This window comes from Hermetia illucens, chromosome 1 (genome assembly GCF_905115235.1).
Source record: "Hermetia illucens chromosome 1, iHerIll2.2.curated.20191125, whole genome shotgun sequence".
Classification (NCBI taxonomy): domain Eukaryota; kingdom Metazoa; phylum Arthropoda; class Insecta; order Diptera; family Stratiomyidae; genus Hermetia; species Hermetia illucens.
In genome coordinates, this window is record NC_051849.1 from 94,786,804 (window position 1) to 94,798,826 (window position 12,023).

The window sequence follows — 12,023 nt, forward strand, 5'->3', positions numbered from 1 at the left end:
GACCAGGGACATTGCTCTGCCTGCTGCTACTCTTTTGCCACGATCTGTGGCTACCATTTCAACAGGTTCGCGTAGGCAGCGGATGAAGTGGACTGAGAAAACGAACCTCCTCATCATCCGCTTCTACTACGAAGTAACAGCGGGGGCGGATACAACATCTTACCACCCCTTGTTGCACCAGAGATTCGTCAGAGGCAGAGGCGCCGGCATCAACAACGCCGCGACACACGGTGGGCAACAGTCTCATTACTCACCGGGGCACTCTTTTCCACCATCCAACGGAAGTCTCCGCTGACGTTCGGGATGAATTCCAAGGAGGTGTATAAAATTTTCGGAAATAGATCCTTTGCATAGACCAGGCTCTATGCATCTCCAGCAACTCCAAGAATTGTATCTCAAATTAATGGTGAGATTGCATCTCGGCTGTGTGCTGATATATTGCTGCTGAAATTACAATCACTAGTGTATTGTGGTGCGGCTGCCAGATTACTCGGTCAGAAAATTCGCTTTCGCGTTATTGTTTTGAGCGACCAAAGAGATCCACAATGGAAAATTCGTCTGCAACGTCGGCAGGACTCACTAACACAGGACATTGCTAGGCTGACCCAAATCAGCACTGGCAATATCAGCAGACGGGTGAGAAATAGAGTGCAAAGGGTTTACAGGAACTATGTCATCCCAATAAAACACCCGTAGTTGAAATTCCAAATTCACTAAAGCAGAAACTTTCTGTCATATGCATTCGCTTACAACGGTATGGCGAAAGTCACTCCTGACATGTCCAGAATGCAACTTATGCGAGAAGGCAGCGGAGTTTTTTCAGATCGCTCAACGAATCCCAACAAAGCGTCCAGACAGTACAATTTTCGGTAACAGAAGCGGGAGAATACTGGGGTGGACTTTGGGAGTTACCCGCCCAGCATGCTAAGCATCCGCCATAGCACAACGCCTTGTATGAATTTTGCGCATGTTACCGAGGAGGTTCGATAAGCCATAAATTACACGATGAACTGGAGGGGGTGCAGAACTTCTGGTACAAGAAATTTACCAGTATACACAGTCGGTTGACACTTAGCATAAATTAAGTCATTAGTCGCCGAAGGAATTTGCACCCGTCCTCACTGTCGGGCTTACCAACTTTATTCCTAAAAAGGACACGGTGCAGGACCCCACGGACAAAAGACCGATTACTTGCTTATCAACCCTATACAAGTTCATAACGTCCATTATTAGTGGAAGGGTTAATGTGCACCTCGAGATTTACAACATTCTGTCCGAGGAGCATAAGGTCTATCGAGTCGGTTCAAGGGGTTGCAAAGAGCAGCTCATTATCGGCCCGATAGCTGTGGGACAAGCAACTAGAAGCCACAGAAACCTCTTTAATTGCTTTATCGATTATGACAAGGCTTTGTACAGCGTATCGCATACCTAACTTTTGAGATCAATGATTTCTTCCCTATAAACCGCACTTTGCACCGCTTTGAGTACATCATGAATACACAAATGTGCTAGCAGCGGGTCGTACATATAATGCCGAACTGCCTTTAGTTTAGCTGCGTCGAATGTGATGCACAGGCCTGGTGAGTGCCCTAAGATGCCGGACAAAAGTCGCAAGTTGGTGAACATGAGTCAAACAACCACCCCTCGAACTACCGCAACTGTCTTAACTTTGTCTAAGTTATGGTGAGAAGAACCGCACAAAACCAGGGCACTCTATCTTGAACCAACGCAACAAATCACATGTGATTTTAACGCGCTCCCTCCTCTAGAAATAGATATTCTCCGCAGTACACCTCCCCGAAGGACGGTATCCACCACTTTGCAGTATCAAATCATCCGCGAAGTAATCCTAATCCTATATACCATCTATTTCCATTCCCACTTGTCCAATATAGAATTGAACCCAAATACGTAATTGAGAATCTGTAAATTCACCTCGAAACTTGGCAAAGTTACCAGCCGTAGTGATATCTTACCTCAAAACATTACGCCTCCTGAAAGAGCAAAGGTCCTAGCGAACCACTTCCCCAAAGCTCACTACTGCACCCTCCACATGCTCGACCAAAGCTTTCAAGCCGAAGTTAATTCATAAATCGTCTCCCATATAACCTATCCATCGTACTTCCAAACAACCAGCCAAACTGGATTATTCCATCACACTCTCCATTCAACTATCCAACTGAAACGGTCACAAATTCCATTGAGTGGAGCAAAAACAGGAAATCGATCCTCCTTGATCAAATCCCTTCCTCATTAATCATTGTTTGCTGAACGCCTACTTCCCCGCGAGCGCAAACGGAAACGGAAACGGAAAACCTCTCTTTTTTTAAAGCTACAGACCTATCTCTATCCTTTCAGCCTCCGATTAGATCTTAATGACAAGCACTGTGATAGTAAAAATTCTATTCCAGATTTCCAGTTCGCCAACCGAACATCCCATCTTTTGCTCGAAATTAACCACAAGAGAGCAACAGTAGTCTGTCTACTTGATATAAGGAAATCTTTCGACTCCATATGGCAATACGAAGCAATACGTCTATAAACTAAAAACATCATTGGATTCCACCCGTACCTCTGTAAGCTAATCCTTAGCTTCGAAGATGGCGGCAATTCCAAATGAAAGTTCAGCAACACCTATCCACACCATATAACACTCCTGCTGGAATCTCACAAGGCTCTGTCCTTTACTTCTTCTTCTTACTCATTGTTTATATCTCCATGAAGTCTGTTGTACTCAGCCAAGCCCGCCTGGACAAGCTTTATTGATATTTTACCAAATGGAAACTTGCCGTTTATCCCCAAAAATATCATACAATGCTCTTTCGCGATAACGGAATGAAGGCAACTCCAAAAATGGTTTCCGAAATCGGCATATTTCAAAATGACGATGGTCCTAGAAAGGTATCTGTAATCGCCCAGGAAAAACTTCCTCCGCAAAATGCAATTTCCTCAACTCCTCATCCCTTAGGAAGGTAGAGAAGTTCTCTACACAGGTGGCCACTACCGCGCTTAGTATGTCCCTTCACCAAACAAAACGGTTCGCACCCTTCCTAATCAACTTTCCTAAATTTTGTCCCTTTTTCCTCCGTCCGCCTCCTCTCCCTTCCGATGATTGGTGGTTTTCGTTACACTGTCCTCTAGATATCGCACATCGCCAATATCTTAGCTCTAAGTGAAGTTTTATTAGTTTACATAAGCTTCCTTATGTGTAACTATAGTTTAAGCTAGCTGTTAAGGCTTCTGTTAGGTTAAGTAAGTTTAAATGTTGTGGACATCACATTATCAATAAAATGTTGTTTGAAGGGTTGCAACGTATCCAACCACAACTTGGAAATAAAGCTACAGGACAATTGCCAACGTCTTGCAACTTAGTTGGCAACCAGGTTGTTTAATCTATAGGCCACATGAGCTATACTTGCATAGCTATGTTATTCAACAAGTAGCGTAGTTCACTGCAAGATACACTTGCATAATCTCAACTACAAACGAAATTCAGAGAAACCTATAAAACTATGTGGACTGAAATATTTCAGAGCGAAGACAACTCAGTCAATGCCAAATTGACTCGGTGTTACATTTCTTTACGAATGGGGATTCCCGCGATAAAAAAGCCAACTGTCATCAAGTATCCTAGAAAAAAACAGATCTGTTGACTTATAGGCTCTAATAATTTTCTATAAAACTTTCATTTTTCATTCTGTCAAAATAATAAAGCCCTCAGAAAGCTTACTGTAAAGCGCTTTACGATAATAATAATTATTCAGAAAACTATCCGGTGATTTACGACCCGTAATTAACAAGTTGTCAGATATTTCAAACAAAAAATAGTTTTGAAAATTAAGAAGAAAAATTCCTGAGTTTTAGGGGAGTTGACTATGTACGTAGCAGCTGAAATTGAAATTTTGACACTTAGTGAATGAAGTTGCGTTATTATTTATTATTTATTTTTTATATTTAAGTGAGAAAATACCGTCTGAATGTTCCAAATGATGATTGTAAATATGGCGGTTCTGTACAAAACCATTCTATAAAATTTAAAGGTTTTTATCTCAGTTTTTATTCTGAATATTTTAGCAGAAGATTATTATATTATTTTTAGGCTTTCTAAAGGTTTAGCACATGGGAGCATCGGGAAGATGTATGATTTGGCCACATACGGCGTTAATTGCAAATAAATGGTACAGATTTCAATGATTCAATGCTGACATTTCAAATTACAAATTAAAATTTCTCTAGAAAATGTTTTTTTTTGTATTTGTTTCAATGAAACCAATCTGTGGCAATGGAAATGTCGAAAATATCCGAATTTCACTGTGATCGACTGTAAGCAATTTTTACATAGAAAATATACATTTTCCATTTTTTTATTTTTATTTCATTTTTTATTCTCATTACTCATTTTTGTCACAAAAATTCTTGTTTTGAAAACTTCGGATTTTTACAAAAATATTTTCAAATGATTCATTTGTCAAAATAGGTTGAACGTACGGCAGGATAATATTTTTACCATAGCAACGTATTGTTTAGGTTTTTTTTACATTTAGTAGTTTTGAAAATATATATTCAATATATGTTCATTTTAAATTCATCTGTAGCCTGAAAAGAAACACGGTAGTACATGTATGTATATGTATATAAATTCGAAGCCTCAAAATACTTTCCATTTTAGTATCTGATCGAATAAAGTTAATAACGGTACCCTACTATATTATAGCAATTTTCAGAAAATCATCTTAAGTAAAAGTCATTTTTAGTTTATCTTAAAACTACAACCAATAATTTTCATTTTGGATGAATTTACCTCATCTCCGGATTTCATAGAATATCAGTATTCGTTGAGAATGAAGTCAAGAATCTGAGATACTACAAGCTAATACATGCATATGATGGTTTGTATGGGAATATCTTATCTTTTGAAGAAAACCCTATTGAAATCGATGTTTACCTCTTTACCTTGTTTGAAAGAGGTAGACATCTTCAAAATGCACTTGTATGGATGTTTCTATGTGCGAGCCCACCCATGGGACCATTATTGGTGAAATATCAGACTTTTCCGTTCTTGAAAATAGCTATCGACAACAAGCAGGAGGTAGTTGGGAATACCAATCGTATAAAGCTTCAATAGGATTCCTCAGCTTCAATACCCTTTCTGTCAACTGCGTGAATGGTTGATTTGGCTTTACGAAATCCATACTGTCGACCTGAAAGACCTTGTAGCTCTTGACAACTGGGTGTAATCTATTATTGATTACATTTTCCAACATTTATAACATGGTGTCGAAGCCACATATGAGCAGGCTGGCCTTAGGTACTACCAGCCTTTGCCGTATACATGCCTTGTACAGCTCAGCAGCCATGTCCGGTCTAGACTTCACAGCGAGTTTAAGGACTTTGTTTGATATGTCATCCATCCTCTCGCAGATTTCAAGCAACTCGTCTCTGGTTACTCTTGGAGTTACTGTCGCAGCCCTCCTTTGCTTTTCAAGAAAAGAGTAGGGTACGTGGACTGCTGAGGCGAACGGCCAATAGGTTACCCCATAATAATTCGATAGGCGCTACTCGTTATCCTATAACAATTCGATAGGGCCACTCGCAATAGCTCATAGTGTTAACGTTCACCTCTGAATAGAGCTGCTTAACGTACTCTCCCTTGCTTGGTTGAATAGCCATCTTAATATTTTTATGAGCCTCCTTATAGGCGTGCTTTTTGACCATTGATCGTTCCTACATACTGCATTTTGGGCAATTCGTCTGGTTCGTGGAGTTCGCGCTGGCAATTCGCTATTTAACCAATAGTTGGGTCGTCTACTGGCGAATGTGCATTTCCAAGGTATGGACTCGCTACATCCTTCCTGGCTCACGGTGTATTGAATGGCTTTGCGACCGCGCCTGCATATCACCGTTCTCCCAATTGGACCTGTGACCATTTATACACCACCACAATTATTTTTATAGAGTTTACTTGTGTAAGTATCAGCGATACTACAATTATTGAAGTCTACTTGAATCAACTTAATTTTTTTGTTGCTGTTAATATCTTTCTAAATTCCAGTCATTTGCCACTTCTGGCGATGTGCGGATTATCCCATCCCTTTTTTCCTTCTCATAAAATGCATTAGGGCACTCTTTTAATGAGAGGTAAATGACTCATTCAACATAAGATCCCCTTCCGCAGTCCTTCGAATCTTGTTGACATTTTCATCTAGGTTTCTTAGGTCGGGGTCACCTTTGACCTTTCTTAGAACGTCCGCGTACGACAGATTGCTCTTGATAGAAAGATCAAATGGGCTCCGGACGAACTCACACATTTAATTTCTTCCTCGCCTTTTTATTCACCATCTTAGTCCAACCACCGTTTTCATTCAACTTGGATTTTGTTTTGATAACTAACGTTTGCACTTAGGGTATTTGTTTTCTCCCTTCTGAACGTTTAGTTCGGGTTTTTGAAATGGGTAGAATGCTTTGTTGATTCCTTAGAAGTTTGGTGAAAATATGATCAGAGAAATCTTTTTCATGCAGAGAGTGGCATCGTTTGATGACGGTTTGAATATGATCATGCAGAGTATCAAATGAGAGCGAAATTTACTAGGAAGCGTCAAGATCCTTTGGCAGTGGAGGAAAAAAGCGGGATCTACCGAATAACGTGTAGCCACTGTAATAAAATATACATAGGACAGACTAAACGCCTGATAACGACTAGATTTAATGAACACATCAAGGAAGCGGTAAGTAGTGTTCGGAAACAAAAATTGTGCATAAGATCATCAGTGGCAGCGCACATAGTCGAGGAAGCCCATACTATTCAACGCGAAAATTTTGAACTCTTGCGTTATACAGGGTGCGGCAGCATAACTTCCTTTTTTAAAATGCGCGCCACTCAGTTAGTTGATGTCATAGCGGAGCGCTAGTGGTCTCGTTCAAGAGGAGATACTGTAAAGTTTTGTCCCGACACGGCTCAGTCGCCATCATGCGTTGGAATAGTCAGGAGCGTGCCTTTTTCAAGCGGTTGTTCGGTTATTGCAACACAGCGTGCATTTCCGAATCGCTTTAATTTAGCCCCGTTGGCTCCCGTCCCAAACCGCAAATCAATTGTTACATGGGTCACTACATTCAGACAAACTGCAAGTGCGACAAAAGGAAGAACTGGAGTCCCTCGGCCCGTTAGATCACCTGAGAACATTGAAGCAGTGAGAGCGTCAATGTTGCGATCGCCACGGCGTTCAGCGCGCAAACACGCATCTGCCCTTGGACTATCAGATCGTTCTGTGAGAAGAATTCTTCGTAATGATCTTCATTGTCATCCCTATAAGATGGCGATAGTGCAGGAACTTTCAGAACGTGACCTCAATTCTCGGATGAACGCGTGTGAGCTTCTTCTTGATGTCGTTCCCGAGGGTGCTATTCTTTTTTTTTCGATAACGCCCATTTTCATTTGTGTGGGTCGGTTAACAAATAAAATATGCGCTAGTGGGCTGACACCAACCGTCGAGATTTGCATCAAAAGCCTTTGCATTCACCCAAAGTCACAGTGTGGTGTGCAATTTCCTCAGCTGGAATTATTGGTCCCTGGTCTTTTGAGGAAAATGAGGTTACAGTGCCAGTGAATTCGGACCGGTATGTAAACATGCTACAGAATTTTTTTTCCCACGGCTAGAAAATTTGGATTTGGGGCACACTTCAAGACCATCGATGGCTGTTTTGAGGGAACACTTTCCAGAGCGCCTTATCTCAATTAGAGGCGGTTTGGAATGGCCGGCACGCTCTCCCGATCTGTCCCCTTGTGATTTTTTTCTATGGGGCTTTTTGAAATCCCGTGTTTGTGTGAACCGTCCAAGAACCCTACAAGATTTGAAGACCAACATCCAAGATGAAATTGCCAACATAACAACTGCTATGATAACAAGAGTCATGACAAACGCTAGAAATCGGTTTACGCAATGTATGGAGAATGGGGGACGTCACCTAACAGATTTGATCTTCAAAACAATGTAAATAAAAACTTTAGACATGTACCTACATTATAAAAAATGAATAAATATTTTCCGATGCATACAATAGTTTTTATTGAGTTTTGAAAAAAGGAAGTTATGCTGCCGCACCCTGTACAAACCGAACGACAACCTTGGACCCTTGGAAAAGTCTAGAAAATTGCAAGAGAAGACGCGACACGGTTATTAAATACAGATTCCGGTAATTGCCCCTCAAAATTAATAAGACTCGCCGCGGTAATTAACAGGTGATGGGGTTAATAATTTAATATATATATACACTATAAAATAAAATTGTAGTTTGGAGTAAGCTCGTGGTCTATCAATTTAGGCTTAACTACAAATAGAAGACAATATCTAACCTCTTATCAAATGAGAGATTTCTATTAACATTTTTCAAAACTGGTCTTAATCCTGATTTCGGCTGAAATATGTGTCGCAAAATGTGAAGCAAACCTCGTTCACCAGAAATATCCATCCAAAACATTTTAAAAGGAAACAAAGAAACGCAATGGTACATACATATAGTATGAAATCTTGGTTACAGAATATATGATAGTATGTATGTACATCCCATTGCGATAAGTGCTCAAATAAAGTTAACATGGCATATCTCGATATCAATAAGCTAGATGACATTTTATTTATCCCCCACCTTAAGTTGATTCTAGAAGGGTGAGTACAGCTGATATAATACTGAAAAGTTTGAAGGAAATCCTATCATTATCAGCAAACTTAAAGTAGGTCAAAGTTTCGCATTTTGTGTGAATCTACTGCTTCCTAAAACATCATACATCATGCGATGATGAAATCACGGTAGTATGGTAGCATAGCCAAGTAAAGCTTTATACAGCCATAATAGAATTCTGTATCGCAACAAAACCTGTTTGACCTTGACACATGTGCCAGGCCAGATAAAAGCATATACATATAGGAATATTTTCGAGATCTTTTTCCCTAACAACAAGGGATGGTCTGTCATGCGCATAAATGCAGCTTTAGAAGAAGAAATCCACGCGTCCTTTCCGATGCGTGGGACGGCACCGGATTCTGAAAACTAAACAAACAATAGGATTCGCGCAAGTCTACCAAAATAACATCACGCGAGTTAAATTTAAAATGAAAATAAAAGTCGGGAAACCGGAAGCTGGACGCTTCAGGTATGAAAGGTTTTGTGTATTTCTTATATAAAAATATTTGAGTGCACATTTGTCCCATTAGAACCCAGCACGTGTATCAGCGTGATACTGACATTCAAAGTCTTGGATTTGCGCAGAAGTGATAACTTCCACCTATTATGCTTTTATTAGTATAGCGCTTCAACCACTGAGTCATCCTGATCGTTTGGTGGTGGATTAAATGGGTAAGTGGGTCACCAAATCCACATGGGTGAGGATAATTGGGAATATCTATGATGGAGAAAGAAGACTGGCAAAGCATTCCTCAGATAGATTGCTGGTGCACGTCAGGCTGGTAAGCAACTATTAGGGATATCGATTAGGTGGAGCTGGGCGCAAAACCGAAATGAATGGAGTTCATAATTAGGGCCGATCTAGAAAGGTAATATTGGTGATGAGATGATTTACACAATAGATTCATTCAGCAAAATACCATGTCGATGATAGTCCATTTTCGTTAGTGCATAACTTTTCAGTGAGAGTTGCAGATTGTTTAACAAATACACAGAAGTTCAGTGGGACAAACAAGTCGAAATCTTAACCTCGGCGCCTCAAGAATGAATGTACGTAGCTCGAAATCACGCATCCAAAATGGGGTTAGGGTAGTCCCCAAAATACACAAAAGTTTCGAAATTGGTCAATTAACCCCCCTTAAGTTCACGCTAGAAATTCAAAACTGTCCATGATGGCGGTCAACCTTATCTCTGGCGAGACACTAACTACGTGGCATGGTTTGACCGTCGGGCAGTTGTTGCATGCAACTTAAAGTTCTGATCCAACTCCCATGGATTTTCCCTTTGTGGTTCGTCCTCTGTCCAACAGCAACAGTGCTTGCAATGAAGACACGGACTACTGCTTACATAGGAAATAAAGAGCAGAACTTTAAGCATTTGATAATGTAATAAACGTCCCTTCTTCCTTTACTTTAGTCTTCGTTCCGTTCAGAAGCGAGGCCGGCTTGTCTTGGTCGATTGTTAAGACATAGCTCTAATCTGGATGGGGTCTAGTGGCACTCAAATCACTATCGAGTGTATCCGGCATCATTGCTCCTGTCGGTCTTTTCGTCGTTTACCATTGATTCCACAAAAACACCTCCCTTGCAATTTTTCCATGACCAGTGTAACCCCATACCGATTGTGGATGCCTTCATTTAAGACGTGATCTTAGTATGTTATGCCACTGATCCATCGCAACATCTTTGACTCCCTTACTATGAGTCCTCACTCATTGTCTTTTATAGTCGGTTGGCACTCAGACCCACAGATACTCTATTTTAAACGTACTTTTACTGCTAAGAGTAGATAATGTTTATGTAAACTCATATATCTATTGGCGGGAAAATTCATCATGGTCAATGTTTGATTTATGGGTATTTTCCAATTTTTCAACAGATTTTTTTAGAACATAATATGCATTATATTTTCCAAAGAAATACCAATTTGTCGTAGAAAATTGTATCTGAATGGAACAAGAGAATTCTAAAACTTCACTTATTGCCAAGCCAAGGTGGTTGGCATATGTATTTTTATAGTTAGCAGGGTTCCTTGGCGTTTCTTTAATTTATGTATATGTGTAACTATACTAATCTATAGCTATAATTAAAATTGAAAAATTAGTAGCAATTAATAACACTTTGTAAAATGCACTGATCCTTAAAAATTAAAAATATCTCCATCAAAATAAATTAGTATCATTTAATATTCAATGAAGTTGAGCACAAAATGATTTATTAAACTTCCTCTAATCTTTCCTTCCTAAGATCAACGTTTCAACAGAATAAATTATCTAGAAAATGTGAAATGAAGCCAAGAAATTGAGAGAGATAATTGAGAATATTTTTTTTCAAAGGAAGAAGAAGAAGAAAAGAAAAAAGTGGAAACAGCTTGATTTTTCAAAAGAAGCTAAAAAAATATTGTCGATATCTTATCGGACACGATTTATATTATAGTCGATTCGAACGCTTGCCTTATATCCACATGGTATTTAAAAGGAACAGGGCAAAATTGAAAATTCTTAAAATCCACCTTAAATAGTGCAAGGGATGAGCATTGGGCCACGCACCAAAAGGATTTACAAGATCCGGCTAACTGAGAAAAGTGGAGGCGGATCAACAAAAAGCTGAGAACGCTGTTGATGGCTGCGAGCGGGTGTGCGCATGTTACCGTTAGAATGTACGACAAGTGCAATGTAGTGTACGTCCTGACACCATTCCAGCATGACGCTGGTGAGTGAAGCCGAGGCTACCGCAAATAAAAAAAGCCAACAACAAGCTATGGCACATTGGCGATGGGCTTCTTGTCTACGATGATGAACATATGAAGAAATGGAAGGATTATTTCACCACCATTAATTTTAAAACGTCCAGTGAAATTTTATCGCTGGTAGATGATACGGCAAACCGCCGAATTGCCCCCAAGCAGCAACGAAATTATTATTGTCCCTTCACTCGGACTAAAGGGATTAAAGACGTCGGCAACCATTCTAAGCAATTCTGTGCAGTACCTGTAGTTTAAAGTTGTTACTTCCACTCACTTCTAAATCCTGGGAATGAGATCAGATGTTCCCCACTCAGTGGAAGAGGAGGCCATTGTTAAGATTTAGAAGAAGAGCAGCCATCTTGGGTACAACTGGAAGGCATTCGCGTTTGTCATTTTATCGGCAGGGAGCAGATTGCTCTCAGCTCTGGACCTTTCCACGCTGATCACATTAACACCCTTTGAATTATTATGGAGTAGTGTGCGAAGTTTTAATTACTGGTCCACCTGATCTTCGACAAAGTGAGTAGAGAATTATCTGGAATCGTCTATGCAGGAAGGATATTTCGGAAAAATTAAAAGGTATTATCACAGCGATATAA

The 12,023-nt window shown here is 40.0% G+C and overlaps 1 protein-coding gene and 1 long non-coding RNA gene across 2 annotated transcripts in view; one reads left to right on the forward strand and one right to left on the reverse strand.

The window, feature by feature from the left end:
• LOC119646487 overlaps window positions 1-12,023 on the reverse strand; it is an 89,520-nt gene that overhangs the window by 57,609 nt on the left and 19,888 nt on the right. The gene's annotated exons all lie outside the window — the stretch shown is intronic.
• LOC119646488 lies at window positions 3,676-4,637 on the forward strand. The gene is made up of 5 exons (XR_005248745.1): window positions 3,676-3,877; window positions 3,960-4,040; window positions 4,100-4,178; window positions 4,237-4,323; window positions 4,478-4,637. It is a non-coding gene; the product is annotated as an uncharacterized LOC119646488 (long non-coding RNA).